The sequence below is a fragment of the Triturus cristatus genome, chromosome 1_1, assembly GCF_964204655.1.
Source record: "Triturus cristatus chromosome 1_1, aTriCri1.1, whole genome shotgun sequence".
In the NCBI taxonomy this organism is placed as follows: Eukaryota; Metazoa; Chordata; class Amphibia; order Caudata; family Salamandridae; genus Triturus; species Triturus cristatus.
In genome coordinates, this window is record NC_140579.1 from 17,001,083 (window position 1) to 17,024,963 (window position 23,881).

At 48.1% G+C, this 23,881-nt stretch overlaps 1 protein-coding gene across 9 annotated transcripts in view; it reads left to right on the forward strand.

The window, feature by feature from the left end:
- The window catches only part of LOC146869147 (uncharacterized), a 121,227-nt gene that overhangs the window by 63,678 nt on the left and 33,668 nt on the right, over positions 1 to 23,881 (forward strand). Inside the window, exon 3 of one of the 9 annotated variants that reach the window (XM_085639874.1) lies at positions 13,802 to 16,929. The exons of 7 other annotated variants lie outside the window; for them this stretch is intronic. The gene's annotated coding sequence lies outside the window, so the exon portion shown is untranslated. Of the gene's footprint in view, positions 1 to 13,801; positions 16,930 to 18,495; positions 18,991 to 23,881 lie in introns of those variants that run through there. One more of the 9 variants, XM_085640169.1, reaches the window with a different exon arrangement.

The following is a 23,881-nucleotide window of genomic DNA, read 5'->3' on the forward strand; positions in this document are numbered from 1 at the left end:
CGCCTAGTGTTGGGTCCGGATGTTTGCACGTTGTTGTCCTGGAAGAGTCTTCGAAGTATCCTGAGATGGGTGACTCCTCCCCTGGACTACAGTGCGCATGGGCATCCTCTCCATCCTCAGATTGTTTTTTTCCGCCATTGGGTTCGGATGTGCTTATCTTGACTCAAGTTAGGAAAATTTAGTTTTCAGGCCATAAGGCCTTTAGTTTTCGTCGGTACTGTTCCCGATCGGTATCGACAGTTTACAGGCTAGTTTACTAATTTAAACAACTTTCCGGATCCATTAAATCCGACCATCGACCGAACTTCGACGATGGAATCGAGGACCCCATTCAAGCGGTGTCCTGTTTGCCACGCCAAATACCCCCATATCGACGTCCACCCGGTGTGCAACAAATGCCTCTCACCGGATCATGACGAATCAAAATGCATGGCCTGTGCCCGATTCCGATCCAAGAAGACTCTACGGAATCGACGAGCCGCGAGACTTGAAGCGCAGCAAGCGGCACCGGCCCCAACCAACATCTTCAGCACCAAAGACGAAGATGTCGAAAGCGTGGAAAATATGCCCTCCAGCCCTACTTCCGAACACGGTTCCCGATCGGAAGATGTCGATGAAGAGCTTTTTCACAGGGAAGAAGCCGACGATGAGGTAGGAGACTACGACGAGGCCTTAGGGGCCAAAGAAGGTAGCTCCGGCGAGGAGCAAGGCCTACCCGTCCAAATAGAGGATATCCCTGTGAATCCAACAACGGCTCCGGTCGAGGGATCGACTTCGGGCCTTACCCAAGACCAATCCCGCAGTTCCTCGGCCCCGCCCTCTGGCCCGGCAACGGACATTCAGCGAGAGCCATTGTTACCAAAGAAGACTGGTTTCCCTACCACAAAACCGAAACCAATCATCACTCCGGTTCAACAGAAACCGAAAGTGAAACTGACACTGGTCGGCTCGAGGACCTCCACACCTTCGACGCCAGCCAAACCCGTCGGCTCCGACCGCACCAAAAGGGACTTCGGTGCCGCACTCGCTGCAGCAGATGTCGGCGCCGACCCGAAAAGAAAATCCATCGGTGCCGTCAAAGCGCCAAGGCCCCCGGCACAGAAGCAATCGGCACCAGCCATCAAAGTGAAAATGGCCACTGCATCGCTATCCACCTCGAAGACAGCGACTAAGGTACATTCATCGACGCCGTCGACGGCTCCTACCCCTCCTCGGCTCGATGACCCGGTGTCTCCGAAGACGTCCACACCTGCCTCTACGGAACCTCTCGGCGCCAAAGAACCGTCGGCGTTCCAGGTGCAACAGGTGGCAGCATCCTTGCAACGGATCAGGGAAAAGGCAGCCCTCCAGACCTCGTCGGGCTCGAAACCGAAACTGGCACAGAAGGCACCTTCGGCACCGGCCAATATCACCTTTGGTTTGCCGCCACCCACGGCGCCAAAGATGTTCGAAATCAGAACCCGCGTTGCCCAGACAAGGTCCCCATGTACCGAACACTCTACTACTGGGACATCACCGTCCCACTTCATCGACGCCGACACCGGCAGGCTTATGCTCCGAAAGCGAAAGATCACTTCGGGGCACGCTCTGGACTCTTATAGGATTCCACTAAAACAAAAAATGCCGGCGGAATCGGAACCAGTTCTTTATGAACGCATCCACACTCCTTACACAGATTCATCATTCTCTCCAACGCACTCCGATCCCGATGCGCTGGAGGACTACATGGGTGACAACACCACCTACCCCGAAGACATGGACCCTGAGGGCCAGCAAGACCCTGATCAGGTCTGGGATGACCCAGTGGAGCCAGGTGCCGCTCTGGATACACAGGACACACAACTTTATGGCGCAAAACGTCCCCCACAGAGGACACTGCTGCATTCAATGCCCTCATCGAACGGGCCGCAGCCAATCATGGAGTGCAACTCCACTCCGACACTATCGAGGATGATTTCTTGGTGGACACCTTCGCATCCTCCGAGAGGACTGTAAAAACTCTTCCCATGTTAAAAGGTGTCCTCAAGCCAGCAAAGGACATTTTCAAAGAGACCACAAGGGCACGAGTGATAAACCCCAGGATCGAGAAAAAATACAAACCCGCACCTGGGGACCCCACGTACATTAGGAGCCAATTGCCTCTGGACTCCATTGTGGTTGCCAATGCTCGCAAACGGGCACACTCGCAGTCAACTGGTGATGCTCCTCCCCCGGACAAAGAGTCCAAGGTTCTAGAGACCTCCGGAAAACGAATTGCAGCCCAGGCAGCAAACATATGGCGCATCGCCAATACACAGGCCCTCCTAGCTCGCTACGACCGCTCACACTATGACACGTTAGAGACCCTACTCCAACACCTGCCAGACGAATACAAAGAGGCAGCGGAGCTCCTCATCAGGGAGGGACAACTGCTCACAAACGCATCCATCAAGTGTGCACTAGATGCTGCAGACACTGCTGCTCGGGCACTAAACACCAGCGTCATGCTACGCCGACACGCCTGGTTACGAATCTCCGGATTCAAACCTGAAGTCCAAAATAACAGCCTCAATCATCCGGTCAACCCCGACTACTTATTTGGACCGGAGGTTGACGCCACCTTAGAAAAGATAAAAAAAGACACAGACACTGCGAAGTCAATGGGGGCTCTGCAAACGCAGACATTTCGTAGTGGCTCCTTTTGTCGCCCCGGAAACAGAGGTGCAGGGAGAGGACAGGGGGCACAGCAAACCTACAATAAAGGGGGCACACAGAGTTCCTACGATAAAAACACCCGAGGGGGATATCGTGGTTCCAGCACCAAGGGCAGAGGACGTGGTTACGGCAATACCAGGTCCTCCCCTAAGAACAAACAGTGACGCCCTCTCCCTTCCCCCCGACCACATAACACCTGTCGGGGGGAGACTCCAGCAGTTCCTGTCCACGTGGGATTCCATCACCACAGACAGGTGGGTGAAAGATGTTATCCAACACGGTTACTGTCTCGAGCTAACCTCCACTCCACCCACCATACCGCCAAGACACTGTCCTATGTCCTCAGAGCACTTAGCGTTATTACAGCAGGAAGTGCTAAGTATGCTGCAAAAAGGCGCAATAGAGGCCGTGCCCATACACCAGCAGGGGACAGGGGTGTACTCTCTGTACTTCTTGATACCAAAAAAGGACGGGTCACTCAGACCTATCCTAGACCTGAGACCCCTCAACCAATACATTCTCTCGGAACATTTTCACATGCTCACCCTGCAGCAGGTTCTCCCGCTCCTCAGACAGGGAGATTTCCTAGCCACGCTAGACCTCAAAGATGCGTATATCCACATACCCATACATCCATCACACAGAAAATATCTCCGGTTCACCATTCAGGGTCAGCACTATCAATTCAAAGTCCTCCCCTTCGGAGTCACAACAGCACCCAGAGTTTTCACAAAGTGCCTAGCTACCGTGGCTGCACATCTACGGAGGCAACACGTTCACGTCTACCCTTACCTGGACGACTGGCTTGTTCAGGCAAAGTCAGCCCAGCAATGTGCCAGCCACATGTCCCGCACCATTCACCTTCTTCACAGTCTGGGATTCTCACTAAATTACCCAAAATCACATCTCCAGCCCGCACACGTACAACAGTACCTCGGTGCGACCATAGACACTCTGGCAGCCACAGCTCAGCCAAATTTAGTGAGGATCAACAGCATGCAAACGGTAATTTCCAAGTTCAAACCCCAACACTCCCTTCCTGCGAGAGTGTTCATGCAGTTGATAGGCATGATGGCCTCCTGCATTTTCATAGTCCCACACGCGAGACTACATATGCGCCCGCTTCAGGAGTGCTTAGCACGTCAATGGAATCAGGCTCACGGGCAATTAAATGACCTAGTGTTGGTGAGCGGTCGGGCATACAACTCTGCATTGGTGGAATCCACAAAACCTTTGCAAGGGCCGACCGTTCCACGAGCCTGTTCCACAAATAATACTGACAGCGGACGCCTCTCTCCAGGGATGGGGAGCCCATGTACTCCATTACACAGTGCAGGGACTATGGACGACACAACAAAAGAAGGTGCACATCAACCTTCTGGAACTGATGGCAATCTTCCTAGCCATGAAGGCATTCAAAGTACACCTGTGCTACAAAGTTGTGTTGATCCGGACGGACAACATGACTGCCATGTACTACATACAGAAGCAGGGAGGAACGCACTCTCCACAGTTCTCATCTGGCTCAGAGCATGTGGAAGTGGGCAATTCAGAGGAACATATTCCTCATGGCGGAACACCTCCCGGGCAAAGACAACCAGATGGCGGATCTGCTCAGCAGACACAGCCGCCAGATGCACGAGTGGGAGTTACACCCATCAGTACTCCAACCATACTTCCAGCAGTGGGGTCATCCAGAGATAGACCTATTCGCGACAAGCGAAAACGCAAAATGCCAAAGCTTTGCCGCCAGGTTCCCACATCCACAGTCGCAGGGCAATGCGATATGGATGAACTGGTCCGGCAGATTTGCGTACGCTTTTCCCCCAGCGCCATTGATACCACTGGTGGCACGCAAACTGCGATAGCACTCAATGACACTCATCCTGGTTGCTCCAACATGGGCACGCCAGCCATGGTACACAACCTTTCTGGAACTCTCCGTGGTGCCGCACCAAAGGCTGCGGATCAAACCCGTGCTTTTGACGCAGAACCATGGAGAAATTCGGCACCCAGATCCGCAACAGCTGAACCTGGCAATCTGGCTCCTGAAGTCCTAGAGTTTGGCTACCTAAACCTGTCACCAGACTGTATGGAGATCATTAAGGAGGCCAGGAGACCCACTACCAGAGCTTGCTATGCAGCTAAATGGAAGAGGTTTGTCATTTATTGTAATAACAATGACACTAGCCCGCTAGACGCATCCATTCAAAATATAATCTGTTACCTCTTACACCTATACCGATGCAATCTGGCATACACCTCAATACGTATCCATTTGACCGCAATAGCAGCCTATCTCCAGATCAGGCAACACCTCTCTTTATTCAGAGTGCCTGCCATCAAAGCTTTCTTGGAGGGACTCAAACGAGTAATTCCCCCAAGACACCCACCAGCACCGGTGTGGAACCTCAACTTGGTCCTCACCCGACTGATGGGTCCACCCTTCGAACCTCTCCACTCATGTGAGATTCAATTCCTCACCTGGAAAGTAGCCTTTCTAGTGGCAATCACTTCGTTAAGAAGAGTTAGTGAACTCCAGGCACTAACCATTCAAGAGCCATTCATACAGGTTCACGCAAACAGGGTCGTACTACGTACCAACCCCAAATTCATGCCTAAAGTAATATCGCAGTTCCACATGAATCAAACTATTGAACTGCCTGTCTTCTTTCAAAACCCACAGAATGTAGCTGAGAGAATGCTCCATACACTAGATGTAAAGAGAGCCCTCATGTACTATATAGACAGAACTAAGGTCTTCAGGAAGACAAAACAACTTTTCGTTGCCTTTTCACCACAGCACAAGGGCAACGCCATTTCCAAAGCAGGTATAGCCAGATGGATCGTTAAATGTATTCAAATTTGTTATCAGAAAGCTAAACGCACATTAACGATTCCCCCACGAGCCCACTCAACACGTAAGTTAGGGGCGTCCATGGCTTTCCTGGGAAACATTCCTGTACAGGAAATATGTAGAGCAGCCACATGGTCCACTATACATACATTTACCAAACACTACTGTGTAGATGTACACTCAAAACAGCAGGCAGCTGTAGGACAGGCTGTTCTCAAAACTCGTTTTCAGACCGCTGCAGCTGGCACTGGTAGCCGCCGCTAATAGGAGGTACTGCTATATATTCTATGCACAGATATGAATTCAGCAGCCCACATGCCTCGAACTGAATATGCTACTTACCAGTATGCAACTGTTCTTGGCATGTAGGGCTGCTGACATTCATATCGCCCACCCTCCTCCCCGGCGCCTGTAGCAGTTGCAGCTCTCAGAATTACTGTATAGCATGGTCATCACTTTCTGTATCTACTCCATCACTGCCACAATGGCGAAAAACAATCTGAGGATGGAGAGGATGCCCATGTGCACTGTAGTCCAGGGGAGGAGTCACCTATCTCAGGATACTTCGAAGACTCTTCCAGGACAACAACGTGCAAACATCCGGACCCAACACTAGGCGGCGATCTATGCACAGATATGAATGTCAGCAGCCCTACATGCCATGAACAGATGCATACTGGTAAGTAGCATATTCAATCTCTCAACAAGGCCATTACATTGAGGATGGTAAGGGGTGGTGAACCTATAGTTGACACCACACCCCTTCCACATTGCCTTGAGGTAACTACTCATAAAGTTTGTACCTCTGTCAGACAATACCTCCTTAGGAAAACCCACCCTGGAAAAGATTCCCAGGAGGGCCCTTGCCACCACAGGTGCTGTGATGGTCCTAAGGGGTATAGCTTCTAGGTATCTGGTGGCATGATCCACTACCACCAGAATGAACCTGTGCCCAGATGCTGTTGGTGGGTCTAGGGGACCAACTATATCAATCCCCACCAGTTCAAAGGGCACCCCACCACAGGCAATGGTATCAGGGGGGCCTTTGTGGACTTGCCTGCCTTGCCACTGGCTTGACAAGTAATGCAAGAGCTACAAAAGTTCTTACAGTCCTCACTCATCTGTGGCCAATGAAAGTGAGGGACTATTCTGTCCCAAGTCTTGTTTTGGCCTAGGTGTCCTGCTAAGGGAATATCATGGGCCAGTGTGAGTAGGAAGCCCCTAAACTTCTGAGGTAAGACCAACCTCCTGGCTGCACCAGGCTTGGGATCTCGACCCAAAGAGTATAGGAGCCCATCATCCCAATAAACCTTATGGGTCCCACTGGCATTCCCTGCAGCCTCAGCAGCAGATTGCTGTCTGAGGGGTTCAAGAGTGGGGCAGCTCTGCTGCTCCAGGCTCAAGTCTGCCCTAGAAGGTCCCCCTACCCCCAAGAACTCAACCTGATCAGGTTCCAGTTCATCTGGGGCAGTTCCTTCTTCAGGAGCCAGATCCTCTTCTGCTAAAAGAGTCTCTACAGACTGATCCTGGGGGGGAAGGCTCTGCCTTAGCCCTGCTACTCCTCCTCTTGGAAGGTCCTTGGTCCATTTTTCCAGGATCCAAGGCCTGTTCAGTTCCTGTCAGCTTTGCTTTTGACCTTGTCAGGGCAAACACTTCTGCTGGTATACCCAACATTGCTGCATGGGTACTTAGCTCCACCTCAGCCCATGCTGAGGCCTCCAAATCATTCCCTAGTAAACATTCAACAGGTAGGTCTGCACTCACCACAACTTTCTTGAGGCCAGTTACCCCTCCCCAGGAGAAGTTCACAACTGCTAGACCATGGTTAGTATTAACGTTGCTTGCATTGGTCACTTGGTAAGTTTCCCCAAGTATGATCTGGCTAGGGTCCACAAGTTCCTATGTCACCATGGTGACACTGGCTCCTGTATCCCTAAAAGCTATTGACTCCCTTTCATTTATGGGTGGCTGTTGTTTGTATTTGCCCAGGTCACTGGGACTCCCAAACAGGGACAAGTCCCCATCACAAACTAGCACAGCCTGAGTAGGAGTTCTGACTAGGCCAGAGTCCTCTCCAGATCCCAGGGTCAACCCTACTATGCCCTTGTTCTGTGTACCACCACCTATGGTTGTACTAGGGGGAGCAGCTGCCTTAGGGGCCGGTGGAGTGGTACTTGTGGAGTCATTGGCCTTATTACAATCTGAATTCCAATGGGTTTTCTGCTTACAGAATTTACACCATGGCTTCCTTGGTTGTTTAGCTTTATTAGCTTGGGAGTTATCAGATGCTGATTTTTGGGGGCCTGTTGAAGACTGCTGGTCTTTTCCCTTTTCCCCACCCTTCTCAGAGTTTTTGGAATCTTCCTTTTTTAGGTGCACCCCCCAAGGGCTGGACCTTCTGCTTAATCCTGGTTCTGACCCATTTGTCTGCCTTCTTTCCCAATTCTTGGGGAGAGGTCAGATCTGAGTCCACCAGGTGCTGATGTAAGAGCTGATTCTGACAATTATTAAGGATCTGCTCCCTCATTATGAGATTGTACAATCCTTTGTAATCATATACTTTACTGCCAGTTAACCAACCTTCCAGTGCCTTGGTAGCACAATCCACAAAGTCTACCCAATCTTGATTCTGTGCTTTTTGGGTGTCTCTCAACTTTAACCTGTATTGATCAGTGGTTAGGCCAAACCCATCTATTAAAGCATCTCTCAAGATATAATAATCATCTGCATCCTCTTCTCTTACAGAGAGGAGCTTGTCTCTACCTTTGTCTGCAAAGGAGAGCCATAAGATTGCTGCCCACTGCTCTACTGGGACCCTCTGAACTTTACAGGCCCTCTCAAGTGCAGTGATCCATTTGTGGATATCATCCCCAGACTGATAGGGGGGCACAATCTTATGTAGGTTCCTATTGTCAGGAGCTTTCTCTCTAACTCTAGGGGTAATACTGCCACCAGGGGTCTCTAGACCCCACTTTCTTGAAGCTTTCTGAAGCTCCAGGGCTTCCCTGTCCAATGCGAACTGTTCTCTCTTAAGCTGTAGCTTAGCCTGCTCAAACTTGATCAGTCTGCATTTCCTCACTTGGGAGGATTCCCTTCTCTGAGAAGAGGCAGAGGTCCCTTTGGATCTCTCAGAATGGTTGGACCCCTCTGAGGTGGATCTGCTCCTTCTGTTTGGATCCACCATTCTCCCTTTAGGGATGGAGAGAGTTCCTTTTGGGCCATCATCTCCATGTTGTGAATGGTTTTGGTCATCCAGGTCAAGTTCTTCTTCCTCTTCCTGGTCCTCATCAGAGTCCACCCCAGGGGTGTCCTCTTCTGGGGGATGCCCACCCAACCTGTCTACCCCATCAGACACTAAAGTCTGCTATGAGTAGGATTTCCCTGAGACGTTGAGTATTGGCACCTTTGTTTGTCTTAAGTTGCCTAGAGGTGCACATCTCCCTAAGCTCAGCAAAGGAGAGATGATCATATTTGTCGACTGGGACCCTATGGGGTCCTTCCAGAGCCTTATGGGAACCTGAAGATATTTCTAGTGTAGTGGTACTGGTGTATCTACCTACACTAGGTGTGGCCTACTGAACCCTTTCTTGAGTTGTAGTCAAGGTGTGCTAAACCCTTTACACACAACTCCTAAGTTCAGTAGAACTTATTGTATTCTGAGCTTGAATTTTATATGTACCTTTGGTACCTAGTGGTTTTCACTTTAGAAATTCAATTTGTTATCTGGTAAAACAATGGCAAGCTTGAATCCAACCGCTGCACACCAATGTGAGAAGTTGGCCTGGCATATGCTGGTCACTAGTTATAGTGGCCACCTTGTACTAGTCCAATTCGACTCTTATGGTGAGAGGTTTAAAAGACAACCTTTAAAGAAAGCTATCCTAGTGGTAGCTGTGGAGAGCAGCCTTCAGGCTAAGTCTTGAAGGAGTGTTAAGCTTATTGTTTTACCATAGATAACCTCTTGAATGACCAAATGAAAGAGTATTCCACACAGGTATATATATAGAATATATGTATTTATTCTAGACAGAATCCCACAGTCTCTTTATGAGGCTAAGGCAAAGTTACAATTCAAACAAGCATTGATAGATACAATAAATAGCACTGTTAACATTGGGCCCCGGGGGGGACCAAACCATATACTAAAAAAGTGGTATAAGAACCTCGACAATACTACAGACAATTCCTAGGGCATTTAGGATCGCTGGCCCCTTTAGAATCCACCCCAAGTTATGAGGAAGGGGACCCACGGGAGGCGCGTGCAGTGGAAATAGCTGCTATCGGGATCTCTATTATATCCTATGGAGAATGTCGCGGTTTGATTTAAACAGATTAAAGACACTTCTAGCAGGAGTTCAAAGTTAAAAACTTAGAGTTAAGCTTTTGAGGAGCCCACTACCACGAGAGTACCGAGGTACCACTGTTACCTGCCCCAGGGAAGCCGGGTGCATAGGTCGTTTTCGATGTCTGGTCGCGGGCTGATTTTCAATGGGAAAATGTACAAAACTGCTGCTAGCCAAAAGCGTCGATGTCGTGAAGATTGAAGATGTAGAGTTTGTAGAGAGAGAAGAACCTGAAAGCAGAGGGGACAGAGTCTGGGTCACGGCAAAGTGACCGGGGAGCTAAAAGGAAAGAGCCCTTCAATGTCGGGTGCTTCAAGTGGAGAGAAGGGTAGCTTGCATCTGCAGCCACGGGCTCCGGGAGGCTTCAAGGAAGGCCAGCTTCTGGAGGGCGACTGTCCCACGTCGGATGAGGGTCGCTGCGGTGTTAGTGTCCGGATTGGATCCACTAAGCCTTGGCAACCGCAACCCACGCAAGATGAACAAATCCGCTACTGGTGCAGACCCACGAGGTCTGTGAGAGGTCTCCTTTGGAGAGACTGTAGAGCAGGCCTGGAGCAACCAGGAGAACTCTTAAATGTCGAGATTGACCTCGGCAAGAGCCCGCAAGTTGAGAGAGAAGGGACCGCGGGAGGCGGCAATTTGGAGTGCGTAAAAGGGCACCCACGGGCCTCCGGAGGGGGCTAGAGCGCTGGTCTTTGGCACAATTGCTGTAGAGTGGTTGGCTCGATAACGGGCCAAAGCACAACTTCCCCACTGGTCAGGGTCGTGTGCTATGCAAGAGGTGGCCGGTGTCCTGGGGTATTAGAGATCTCGGCACCCACGCGGTCCACGGTGCTCAAACTTGTTGAGCACGCTCACTGGCCTCTGGGATGCTCAGGAAACCCACCTCAAGGGCGCTGGAAGTCGACGAAGTCCACAAGAGCAGCGAAGTTCCAACCGGGTCACTTGCAGTGTTTCAGGTGCCTGCCAAGCAGGGGGGTAACTCCTTTACCCCAAGGGAGATTTCTTCAGTCAGCTGGGCAGCAGCTCGTCGAAGGTCAAGTCTGTGAAGTCCAAGATTAATCTGAGGCCACGTTATTCACCTTTATCCCCAAGATTAGGGGAGTGTCCAGAGTAGTGTCCATCAATGAGTGGTGAGGCGGGAAAGGGTGGCTACACCCTCTCCCCTTTGTGTGTTTCCCACCTGGGCGAGGGGCAGGATGCCCCTGAACCGGTTCCAGGCGGTGTATGCAGAATGTAGGCGCTGTAGCTGCCTACGTGCAACTCTGAAAGGCATCCTAAGGTGCACCCACCCAGTTCCAATCCACATATCCTGTCTGGGGAGGTGCTGGCACCTCCCTGCCACAGGAGCCCTATTGTCCAGCAGCCGAGGCTTGGATTTTCCCCAGCAACATGCAGCCAGAGTCGTGTGGGTGGCTGGTAGCATCCATTTTGTGTTACACGTGCACTTTTAAATTGTTGTCTAAATTCTGCTGCTTTTCCCATATCGCCCCTCTAGCAAGGGGGAATCATGCACTCATGCCCATGGCTGGACTGGAGGTATGATTACTACATGTTTCACACCAAACACAATATGGTTCTGTGTAGCCATTCTCAAGTTATCACGCTATTGCGATATACTTATAATGTGGTTGAGAGTATATGGTATGGCTACACTACAAACAACCCAGCACTGATTTTTACGAAGGTTGCAGAGGGCCCTACTCGGGTAGGGGTCCCCCCCTCACACATACCTCAGCACCCTGCCTTGTAAGATTACCAAGGCCTGCCATAGGGGTGACCTATGAGAGTATATGTGTTGTAATGGGGTGGGATATAGGGTACCTATATCCCTGTAAGGGGTGCTAGCACCACCTTACCCAGACTACAGTAGTGGTCTGGTGGCGTCATTTTGTATGGCTGTCCCAGGGTGGCACAATGAGTGCTGCAGCCCTGAGGGGCCCATGCCCTGGGTACCTAGGGTACCATCTACAAGGGACTGCCAGGGTATCCTCAGCATCCAATTGGTTTGTACCTAGGGTACTCACATGGTTTTAGAGAGGAAGCAGATAGGCTGGGGTCCTGGATAGCAGGGCCACAGCCTGGCTAGAGTCATAAAACAGTCAAAACATCAGCAAAAAGTTGGGGGCAACTATGCAGTCGATGCCACTCTCCTACACTGGATGTTTATGCGCAACTGCTGCTGCTGCACTTATGATCCGCCAGAGCGCAGGTATTGTTATGTCTTCACCCTTGAACTTAATGATCCCACATGCAGTAGATATCTTGCTCAACAACACCAAGACACAACACCTTACCAGTGCACGACTTACAGGTTATGAGCTCACTCTTTTTGCCAGTCACATTGACATTAGGAGATGTAATATTCTAAACCCAGCTACACTACTCCCTACGGAGACACAAGGGAAAAATTCTGACCCTCATGACTGCATATTACGGACTGAAGAAGAAACAAAGGGTCGTGTGGACCTACAAGACCCCCCCCTAACAGATGCTGAGGGAACACTATACATAGATGGTTCGTGTCTTAAAAGATCAGATGGAACTACATCTGCTGCATATGCCCACACCACTCTTGTTACGGTAGTTGAGACCGCACAAATTCCACAGGCATCGGCCCAAGCGGCTGAATTAATGGCCTTGACACGAGCTTGTGAAATCAGTAAAAACATGACTGTTAATATCTATATGGACAGTCAATATGCCTTTGGGGTGGCTCACAATTTTGGTAGATTCTGGAAAGAAAGACATTTTCTCACTTCACATGGGACTAGAATACAACATGGTCCCCTGATACACAGGCTTCTAGACGCCTTGACATTACCTTGGAAAGTTGCACTGATTAAATGTAAAGACCACCAGAAAGTGACTGATGTAGGGGAAGGCAATGCCCTTGCAGACCAAACAGCAAGACAGACTGCTCTAAGTAAATCAGATGGAATGTTTGTGACAGGACCAGCCAGATGGATGGTGGAAGGATGAATGTTGGAAAATACTAGTCAGTGTGGTCGAGATTCAATCTCATGCCACTGCAAAAGAACTGCACACATGGGAGGAACATCTGGCAGAGAAAGAGATAGAGGGATGTTGGGTGCATATATCCGAAGGGAGGCAATGGATGTTACCAGACAGTCATGTCCCCCCGGTTGTCACTATGGCCCATGGCCCTGCCCATATCAGTGCGAAGGGAATATGCAAGTTACTAGAGCCAAGGTGGTATAATGAAAAAATACCCCTATATGCTGACCGAGTGGTTAAGTCATGTATGATCTGCCTTATGCACAATCCAGGAAATGGTACAGTTACCCCCACTGGTAGCTTCTCCCCTCCTACGTTTCTTTTTGAGGCCATCCAGATGGATTATATCCACATGGACAGGTGTGCGAATTTGAAATATGTCCTTGTAGTGGTCTGTGCCTTCAGCAGATGGGTGGAGGCCTACCGCACCAAGGATTGCACAGCTATTACAACGGCTAAAGTTTTGTTGAAGGAATACTTTCCCCGATTTGGGTTGGCCCGTTTGATGTGGAGTGACAATGGCCAATATTTTACAGCCAATGTGGTCCAGTTTTTGTGTTCCGGGCTTGGTGTCGGACAAAAGTTTCATGCTGCTAATCACCCCCAGTCAGCCGGGTTGGTGGAGAAATACAATGGGGTATTTAAATTAAAATTGGCCAAAATAGTGGTGGAAACAGGTGTTACCTGGGTAGATGCCCTACCCCTTGCTCTCTTGTCAGTAAGGACGACTGCCCACTTAAGGATAGGATTATCTCCCTACGAATTGGTATTCGGTAGACCAGCTAATGTATGGGGCGTACCAAGGCCAAAGAAATTGTCTGATGAGTTCCCAGTATTGACTGATTACCTATACCAGTTAACTGATTCCTTTCGTACTTTTTATCATCAGGTACACGCTGCTATTCCGACAAAAGCGAAGGCCTGGGTTACACCATCCAGCCAGGTGACTGGGTGGTAATCTGAAATTTACAGTGTACCAAGTGTCTGGAGCCCCGCTGGTCGCACCCCCAACAGGTTCTTCTGGCCACCCGCACTGCTGTAAAAGTCTAAGGGAGAAAGAACTGGACACATGCTACCCATTGTAAAAGGGTGCCTCTCCCCCTCCCGTACGACCAATGGGTAAAAGAAGAACTGCCGGATTGCGACACAGAAGTAGTACCGACCTTTGTCCCTTTCAGTGATGCTCAGCTTCATTACACCACTACGGAAGCCGAAACTGATCGAATCTTAGGAGGTCCAGTCATCCCTCCTCTGCAGGATCAGAGGAAGGAACAAGAAGCTCTCTTTCCAGACCACTCCATACCTTCCTCCACTCGCTACAACTTGAGACCAAGAAAAGGGGCTGGCCCTTGACTCTGTCTGGTGTCTAATAGGCTGTAGGGCTGTGATATCCCGGCTGAGACCGGTGCTGGTATGCTGGACCAATGGGAAGTCCGTAGGACTCTTGGTATCCACATCCAGTGAAGCAACCACCAATCACAGACAGCCGCTAGTGACAACAGGCTGAGCACAATGGCAGCAGTCCAAGGAGCTGAAGCACACAAATATGTCAAACTTCTGAACAATAAATGTTTCCTTTCCACAATAGTTATACTTTTTGCTCTCCTCATCCTGCTGCTTGTGGGATGGCTTCTGTTACTGACCTCTCCCCCAGTTCCTCTGGTTACGACAGCGACACCTGTGGAACATCTCCACGCCAACTTGTCACCCCATGAACTACCACGACGCCTGGAATTCATGAACCATACTTTTTGTACAATTATTGCACCAGCATCAGCTTGTGATTAATACTTCGAACTGTTGGGTATGTAGGCTCATGCCGCACTCAATGACACACACTGTCCCCTATGACGTCTATCCGTTTTCTGTTTTTGGGTCCTGTCTGGCTTGAAGGATGCTCCTCACTGATGCATATACGATCAATGGAACAACGAGCTCTATCATTGGCGATTTTTATGACACTTTCACCCGAAACAGAACAGGCAATGTCAGTAATCCTTTCTGCCCTACTATGACATCTGACATCTTGAACATTTCTCGTGCTGAACGCAATGAGATGGTTGTGTTTAACACCTCGAGTATAATCATCTTTTCTCGCTTCCGGTCCAGACGCAAAGTTCCCACCAAATTGCAGGCTTTCAATGTGATCAGCACCAGATGTGCCTGAAAGGATTGGGGACCCGGGAGGTAGGAGTCAGTGACTGCGGATTGGGGACCCGGGAGGTAGGAGTCAGTGACTGCGCAATAGTCAGTACACTGAATATTACCTCACCACCACTCCTAATTGCTTCTCCAAATACATATTTTGTTTGTGAACAGTCTGCTTATACCTGGCTTCCCGGAAATTAGTCAGGTGTGTGTTATTTGGCCTTTCTACTCCCCCCTACCTTTACTACTGTTGGGACGCATCACTTGACCAATCCCCACCTCCACCATCGTATGCCTAGGGGAGTAATTGAAGCCGATGACACTGCAGGACAGGAGGCGGGGGACTTCTTCAAAGGTTTCCTGCCGCTCTTGGGTCCTATGGTCAACAGCCGCAACATACGACACCTTACCCGAGTGGTGGAGGCAGCCATTAATGAAACAGCAGGGGCCTTGGGCAACATCACTGCGGAGCTTCAGGCGGACCGCCTTATGACACTACAGCATCGAATGGTACTTGACATCATCCTTGCTGACCGTGGTGGTGTATGTAAACTGATCGGCTCCAGCTGGTGCATTTACATACCTGATAACGCTCCATCAGTCTATCAAGCTATCCAACGTCTGCATAAACTTTCCTCTGAGATTCAATCAACAACAAGACGACTGGTCCCTCATGGGCTGGATTTGGGGCCTCCTTTCCAGATGGGGATGGGGGATCCTCATTTTTCTTGCCTTGGGAATAGCAGTCCTCATCGCATGCTGCCTGTGTATCCAGTGCTTGCCTATGCTTTGTGCTATGTGTACACAGGTCCTTAAAAGTTTCCCGGTCAGTACACATGACACCAACGTAAGGATAATGCTTCAACAAGAGATTGGCGACCTAATGTAGATAGACATTTCCTAAGAAACATGTTTTGCCACTCAATGGCAAAAGGAGGGTCTGAAGAAGATGAGTTTTCACTAGGTTCTAATAATTTCCTTACATTCCTCCATTCCTTGCCATCTCGCGACAAAACCCTACCTACAGCCTCCATTTCTGCTGACGCTCAAAACTATTGCATACCCAAGTCCCCCTGTTCTTTGCAGTTAGCCAATTCATTAACAGAAAGCCATGAGACACCTACAGCCTGTGTAAACAAGCTTGTTTTTCATCTTCTGCTTCCTGCTTGGTAAACATCCTTGACACCTTGATCAGGTTATCTGGACAATGGTCTGACTGACCGAGCCTTGATGAAGCTGATTGAATAATGATCTGAATGCCGAGATTTGATCAAGCTGATTGACAATGATCTGAATGCCGAGCCTTGATCAAGCTGATTGAACAATGGTCTGAATGCCGAGCCTTGATCAGGTCATCAACTACAAACACCACTTTGATCAGGTCATCAACTACAAACAACGCCTTGATCAGGTCATCAACTACAAACATCGCCTTGATCAGGTTATCAACTGCAAACACCGCCCTGATTGAACAATGGACTGAATGCCAAAAGAGTGGAGTAAAAATGTATATAAGGCTTGTTCGCTGTGGAGTAAAGCAGCAGCCTCCTGGGTTTGGTCTCTGACTAGCTTGGGAGTCTGTTCCATAGCCCGGGCTATTGTAATAAAGGTGGTTCTCTCTGCAGACGAAGGTTTCCAGGTCCACTTTATTATATAAGGAGGGTAAGAGTAGACTCGGGTGATTCCTGCACCGCCAAGCCCCCACTGCTCCTTGAGGTGGGCTTTTCTTGGTTCTACAACCGTGTCTTAAAGCTTGTGATGTTCACCCCCCAAAGGCTGAGTGTGCACGGGCACTGTCACTACTGACCGGGGCCAGCGGCGCCATCTGCTACAGCGCATCGACCGACTACGGCACTTTGTATTCATTAAGTATGAAGCACTTCTTTCTGCACCATGGGAGGGGTACAAAATCTAATAGTTCAATGTATACATGAAATATATGTATAAAAGGATGCACAGCAGCTCGTCTGTAGCACTTCTATACTTTAAGGTGATGGGAGATGAAAACGTGCTAAATCATATACGTAGAAAAATGTATGTAATTTTTGCTTATAGTATTTATACCAGTTATTGCAGCATCGTAAAACGTAGCAGAGAGTACTAAACAAGCCCCATCTACACAAATGTGTACGTTCTGTTCTGTAATGCACGTTTTATTTCAGACTTGCGATGGACTACAAAATCAAATAGCGCTATGAAAAATAAAAATATGCACATGAGGGCTGCACAACACTGCTTCATGCAGCGCTTTGAAAATGGGAAGAACTTGCTAAATTCAGTAGCACTATTTATATTTTCGTATTGTATACGTATTCTCACATATTGTGCATCCCACCGCGTACTGCAGCGTATTGGGAGGAAGAAAGAGTGCTACATTTTTAAGTGACATATAGGACATTTGGGTAACTTCTGTATCGTGTCTTACTGCGGCGCCTTGAGACTTGCTGTAGAAATCTGTATATGCCGGAGTACATACATTCTAACACAGGGAAAATAGTTCAGGGGGCAAATGCGCCTGCTACAAGGATCGGTGTGTAAATTGCCTGTCTCTGGTTCCAATTCACCCAGGGCCTGCTGTCGTCCTTTCGATGAAGCGTTGAAAGCCTTTCCTTTTTAAAGACATATTAATTGATTTCCATTCTTCTTAACCGCCCTTCTTAGACTGATACTCCGCTGTTGTACCCTGTAAGGATCCTTGACACCATACATATTTATCGCTGGTGTAATTGTTAATTCTGATGCTGTGTGGTATAGTGCGTCTTCTGTCGTAAAGCGCTCTAATCCCTCCCGCAATGCCTACGCTATACAAACCTCATGGATAGGTGAATAATATGATAAATAAATGCATACATACATAAAGAGTAGTAAGTACTAGTGCCTGTTTCTAGACACCAAGATATTATTCAGATAGGTGTGGAAAACGTGACGTGGTTATCGCTGTTATATTCTAACCATTAGCCGTGCCAACGGAGACACTTCCGGAGATTTCTAAGCAACCCCCCAGCCTCCAACGCTACAAAACATCTGGAGGAGGCCCATATCCCATGCCCCTGTAATGGGATTTATTACACAGGACTTCCTGGTTCTACCCCACTAGCTTCATTTTGATCTTAGAACATTTGTTGTGAGGACAGCAAGAGTGGCCCCTCCCAGAAAACCCCCTGAGGCTTGAAGATTAACGCGAGCTTTGACAGTGGGGATTACACTAATCACTTCCTGTGCAGCCGGGAGGGGCCTGTGTGTGACTTCCAAACAGAGGACGGGGTGGCCACACACCTACTGCCCCTCAGCCCCGCCCTACCCCCCCCCCCCCCCCCCCCCAAGCAGATACAATGGGGTCATCCTCAAAAAGCATTAGTGGGGCAGCTAGCATCAACCCCCACCCACCGGACCCCACCCCTGACTGAGATTGGTGGGCTGGCTGCATGAAATACTCGGTCTCTCTCGTGTCACATATACATATACAGATACAGACGGGACGGGAGGCCTCAGCTGTTCACCCAAGGCCAGCCATTCTGAACTCTGACTTGCAGGGGCGGGACGTCGAAGACCCATAGATAGGAGCAGCCCCAGAGAAAACAAGCATTTGCAATACAATAGGTCTCACATTTACGCGACTTTAAGCTATTGTAATAACGATGCCTTTTATGTTTTAAAAACCAAAATATAAATAAAAGGCATTGTCATTTACCATGCCAATAGCTCAAACTCACGTAAATGCGAGACCTATTGCATTGCAAATGTTTTTTTTTTTTTTTAATACATTGAACATTGTGTTCGCGGACTCTCCTCGCCCTCATCTGTCATGAGGCTGAGCCGGACCTGGAGGTGCTCGTCGGGCCTGGGGCGTCGCATTGACCAGGAGCTGGCACCCCCGTCAGGAATCCCTTTGTGCATGAGCTGCGCTTCACCCCACTGCAGAAAGCCAAAGTAAGTCTTCTTTAGGTGTGTGGTTGTACTTGTGTGTGCGCATCTTTGCAAATAAACATGTCTCCTCCTTGCGTCTTGTAACATGTGGGCTGTGCCCCGAGAACATGTCTGGTGATGGTCTGTGGAGTACCCGATCACTGCACTGGATGTGTGTCACCTCCATAGTCAGCGAGGGTTTCTGTCCGACGTGCAAGTCACATGCCATTGAAAGATATTCCAGTACCTTAGTTACCGCATGCAAACCGCACACAGCCCCTTCTCCACTGCACAGTATTTATCACGGAGGACCGAGCTCCTTATTGGCTAATCCCCAGCTGCCTGCACACATCGTACTTGTTGTGACGAAGGCTCGTATCTTCCTTTACATCCAGGGTGAGACAAGATGTGTGGGTTTTCACTGCGTAATGTACACGAGCCAGCCAAAACATGCTGGTGCTCATGCGTAATATACAACATGCCCCCCCCCCCTCAGATGCCAAGCGGCCACCTGTGTGTGCGAGCCTGCCTGGCGTCCATGAGGCCCAGGGGTTCCCCCATGGAGACACAACACAGTCCCCTTCCCCACGTATGGAAGAAACCAGCCCCCACCCCCCTACGCACGGAGTAAACCAGCCCCTCCCTCCCCACGGAGGACAGTAGCCAATGCCTGTGCATGTGACCTGCTGACCGGCAGTTTGCTTTACTGCTGTCAAAATGCAGATTTTCCGCAGTTTTAATGGGTAGAAAATCATGATTTTATTAAAGGCACGGAGGCTAATATTATGCATATCACCTTTATTGCTCCTCAAATACAGCAGCAACAAACATAAGAATTTAGAACATACAAAGCTCTAGAACGCAGAACATGCATATATTGCCAGAACAGTCAGCCATTTTCCTCTTGCTGCTCAGACACAGATAAGTCCGCTAATTTTTTTGATCCTTATTGAATGTAATTATGGTGGTTTTAAGTTGTGGATATATATAGTATGAAATTGGGTTGTATGAGTTCTTTTTCAAATGAAAAATAAGATATTTTAACTTCTGATATGAAAGTGTGTATTTTAAAACGGAAGGTATTTTGTATTTGTGATCGTTTGAGGAGGAGATGTATATTTTGAGCAGTAACGCTCTTTGTCTGTCAGGTGCGGTTTGATATGTTTCTGTAGGCCGAGAGGAAAGCAAAAAGAGGTTTAGGAAAAGTAAAAATGTCAGTTTGAAGCTCCCTGGACCCCGGCGAGACACATGGTGTATGTCTTCATAAAACAGTCCTCAAGCTACAGTGTCAGAAGTGACTGGAATAATTGATAGGGAGTGCGGGTCCCCCTAACACCTGTTGGTTCTGTGGGCTTGGGGTTTTATCTCTATTAAAATATACCAGCACATATTCCCTTGTTTCACAATGTTTTCAGTGTAATATGAAGCACACGCATGGCTGCCCTGCAGCAGTATGGCTGGCACAAGTGAGGTGAATTTGTAAAGTTAAAAATAAGAGCGCCCAGCCGTATTTACACAAACGCCAAATCAGTCAGTCAGTCAAAACTTTATTTCGGCGAAAATGCCATAAAAGTACAGACATCACATTTAAAAAAAAGAAAAAAAGTCTGCACATGAAAACAGTTATCTTAAAACCTCTCATAAAACAATAATTTTGGACAATATATATTCATAAAGCATAAAAAAAAAAAAAGGATGTTTGTCACAAGATAAATTAAAAAGGGACATAGCTTGCAAAAAAAAGCATTACAGTACAAGATGTTTTCTTATTACCCACATTGAGAATAGATATTTAGCAGTTACTGTGACGAAAATGGGAGAAGTATCATATTTCATTACCCTGTATAGATCTCTATAGTTACTTACACCAAGGTTTTTAGCAAGTTGGATGATCCATTTTCTGCGTGGATTTATGTAAGCCATGCAAAAGAATATTACATGGACCTCTGATTCTTCGTACGTACTACACTCTGGGCAGGGTCGGGTTATAGATCCTTCCCATTTATTCGTCCTGCAGAATAGGGGAAGGAATCCATGCCTAAACTGTATATAAAGCTTCTTGGCAAACAATGATTGGATCAAATCCAGTGCTGGCTCACAGCTACAGCTTATTTTCATTTCGAGGAATACAGAGGTCAGATTAGTACTGGACTCTGAACATAATATTTGTGTCAATTTATGTTCCTCTATCGCTTTGGCCAGAGATTTTTTTGGTAAGACGGCACAGGTCTCCTCTGGATTGAGCCTAAGGTCTTCCCTTCCAATTTCACCTAAAGACTTTTTAATATATGCAAGCCACGGGATGGTACCAGCCCTTGGGAGTGTCATAATTTATTTTAATTCCTCCCTAAAATTGTTAAATTCTGGTGTGCTCCACAATTGGCGCCAGTACATAACCGGGCGTGAAGTAACCAGATCTACTATTGGATGAATGCCAAGATCCATCCTGAGGGGCTGAAGGGGAGTGCTCATGGGTAATGCTAAAAGTTGCCTCATAAAATGGTTTTCTGACCTTGCTAAAATCTGAACTACACTATGGCCACAAAGTTCAGCGCCATAAACTGCCACACCTCTTGCCTGGACCTTATAGACCTCTACAGGCGGGCTAATTAACTTTAACGGGCTGTCCCTATACATCTTCAGGATTCCCCCAGAAACTTGAACCAGTTTCAAATTAGCCTTCAGAATCTGGGGTCCCCTATCCATTTTATTGCATAATGTTAACCCCAAGTAATCAAAAACAGTTACTCGCTCCAACGGCAGATTGTCCAATTTTGGGATAGGACAGTTAGTGGAGTCTGCGTGCAGAACCATATATTTGGTCTTATTAACGTTAATGACCAGGTTCCTTTTTCTGCAGAATGTAGCAAAGCCCTCCAAGACTCTTTCCATCCCCATGGCGGTCTTGGACAGGAGCAGTGTATCGTCTGCGAACATTAGTGCAGGTATTTTCCTGCCAGCTAGCCTGGGTGCATCTATATCTCTTAAAGCTAACAGTTCTTCCACAAGCCCATTTAAAAAAAGAGAGAAGAGGGTCGGTGCAAGCACACAGCCCTGTCTCCCACCTCTTTCAACGGGGAAGGGGGATGTTAATTCGCCGTTTTGACCATACCTTACCCTGGCAAAGGTGTCTTTATGTAGAGTTTCCAAAAGATAACATAGGTATGGGGGAACACCCATTCCCTTCAAAAGGTCCCACATCTGTCATCGATCTACCATATCAAAGGCAGACTTTAAGTCAACAAAGGAAAGATAAAGGCTGCCTCCTTCCAATTTAATGGATTTCCAATAGATCATCTGTAATCTAAACAGTTGATCTATTGTTGACATTTTAGCTCTAAAGCCCACCTGTAGAGGGGTCAGGATGTTGAACTCTTCCATCCATGCTTGGAGCCTCCCCAATAAAACATGTGCAAAGATCTTTTGTGCCACGTCTATTAAGCTAATCGGCCTATAGTTTGCGGGATCCAGGGGGGGGCCCTTTTTGTGTATCGGAATGATCTCGGCACCGGCCCATGAATGCGGCGGTGACATTCCTGTAAAAATTGCACTAAAAAGATTTTGTAAATAGGGAGCCCATACAACCTGTTCGCTCTTATACAGGTCACCCGGTATCCTATCTAGTCCTGGGGCTTTGTTTGGGAGGACTTTATTCAAGGCCAGTTTAACCTCTTCTAGTGAACATAAATAATTATCACCCATAGTCAAAGAAGGGACTTGCCTAGTTAGGGATTCATAATGTTCTGGGGCTATTGGATTACTGGCATAAAGGTCTTGGTAATGCCGACGCCAAACGTCCTCCCCTAAATTAGGTTGGACTGCAACTTGGGAGACAGAGGACCCAGTTTTAACCAAATTCCAAAATGCCCTGGAGTCCTTTTTCCTTAGTGCATTAGAGATTTCCTCCCATCTATTGTACTCCCATTCCTTTTTTGCGTCTATGATCACTTTCTTGTAATGGCCCCTCGCCTCCTTAATCAATACCTTATTCCCCCCTTTTAGATTTACTAAGAGTGATAACTTTGCTTCTCTACAAGTTTTGGTAAACCATAATGATCTCTCTCTCAGATGTTGGGATTTCCTCCTTATTTCCCGATAAAAGTACCCTTCTAGGGTAGCACATAGCTCTACATGAGTGGAGCCTATATTGTCCTGATCTAAAGGGCCATTTCCCGCAACAGCAGGGTCCAGCACTCGCTCTAAAAGCGGATAAATCTCCCTGTACATATCTCCAAACTCAGTTTGGGATTGGGCAATCTTTTCCCATCTAACTCTCCGACCACCACATGAAGTAACCAGAGGGGGTAAATGATTAACGTCCTTAGGCTGATGTAAGAAGTTATCATAGCCTTCCAGAGTAATGACAAGGGGATTATGATCGCTTTCGCTGCGATTTACTACCTGGAATTCCAAAACCCTAGACCACATTCCCAATTTGAGCATTATGTAGTCTATGGTAGAGGCATGACTATTCCGTTGGAATGTAAATTTACCAGGATTATCCGCTGGGTGCCTTCCATTGCATGCCCTTAATGAGTGGGTAAGGGTTAATGCGGTGAGTTGAAGAACCAGGGGTGTCCATCCCTTCGTAGGGTATGAGTTACAAGGGGGGATTGCCCATACTTAGTCCTCTTCTTGGGTGACTGAGCTGGACACACCATTCAATGGTTAGAAATGACAGTTACAATCACCACCTATGAGCAATTGGTCCTGCTTGGGTAGTATACTCAGGAAATCTTCTAGTTTTAAGAGGGTGCTAGATGTCTGTCCATACTTCACGGGGCGGGAATAAATGTTAATTAAATTCAGCTCGGGATGATCCCGAAATTTTAGGGCTATGCACATAATATCCAATGAGCCAGTGTCTATCACTCTAATTGCACAGCCCAAATGTGTTTTCACCCAAATACACAAT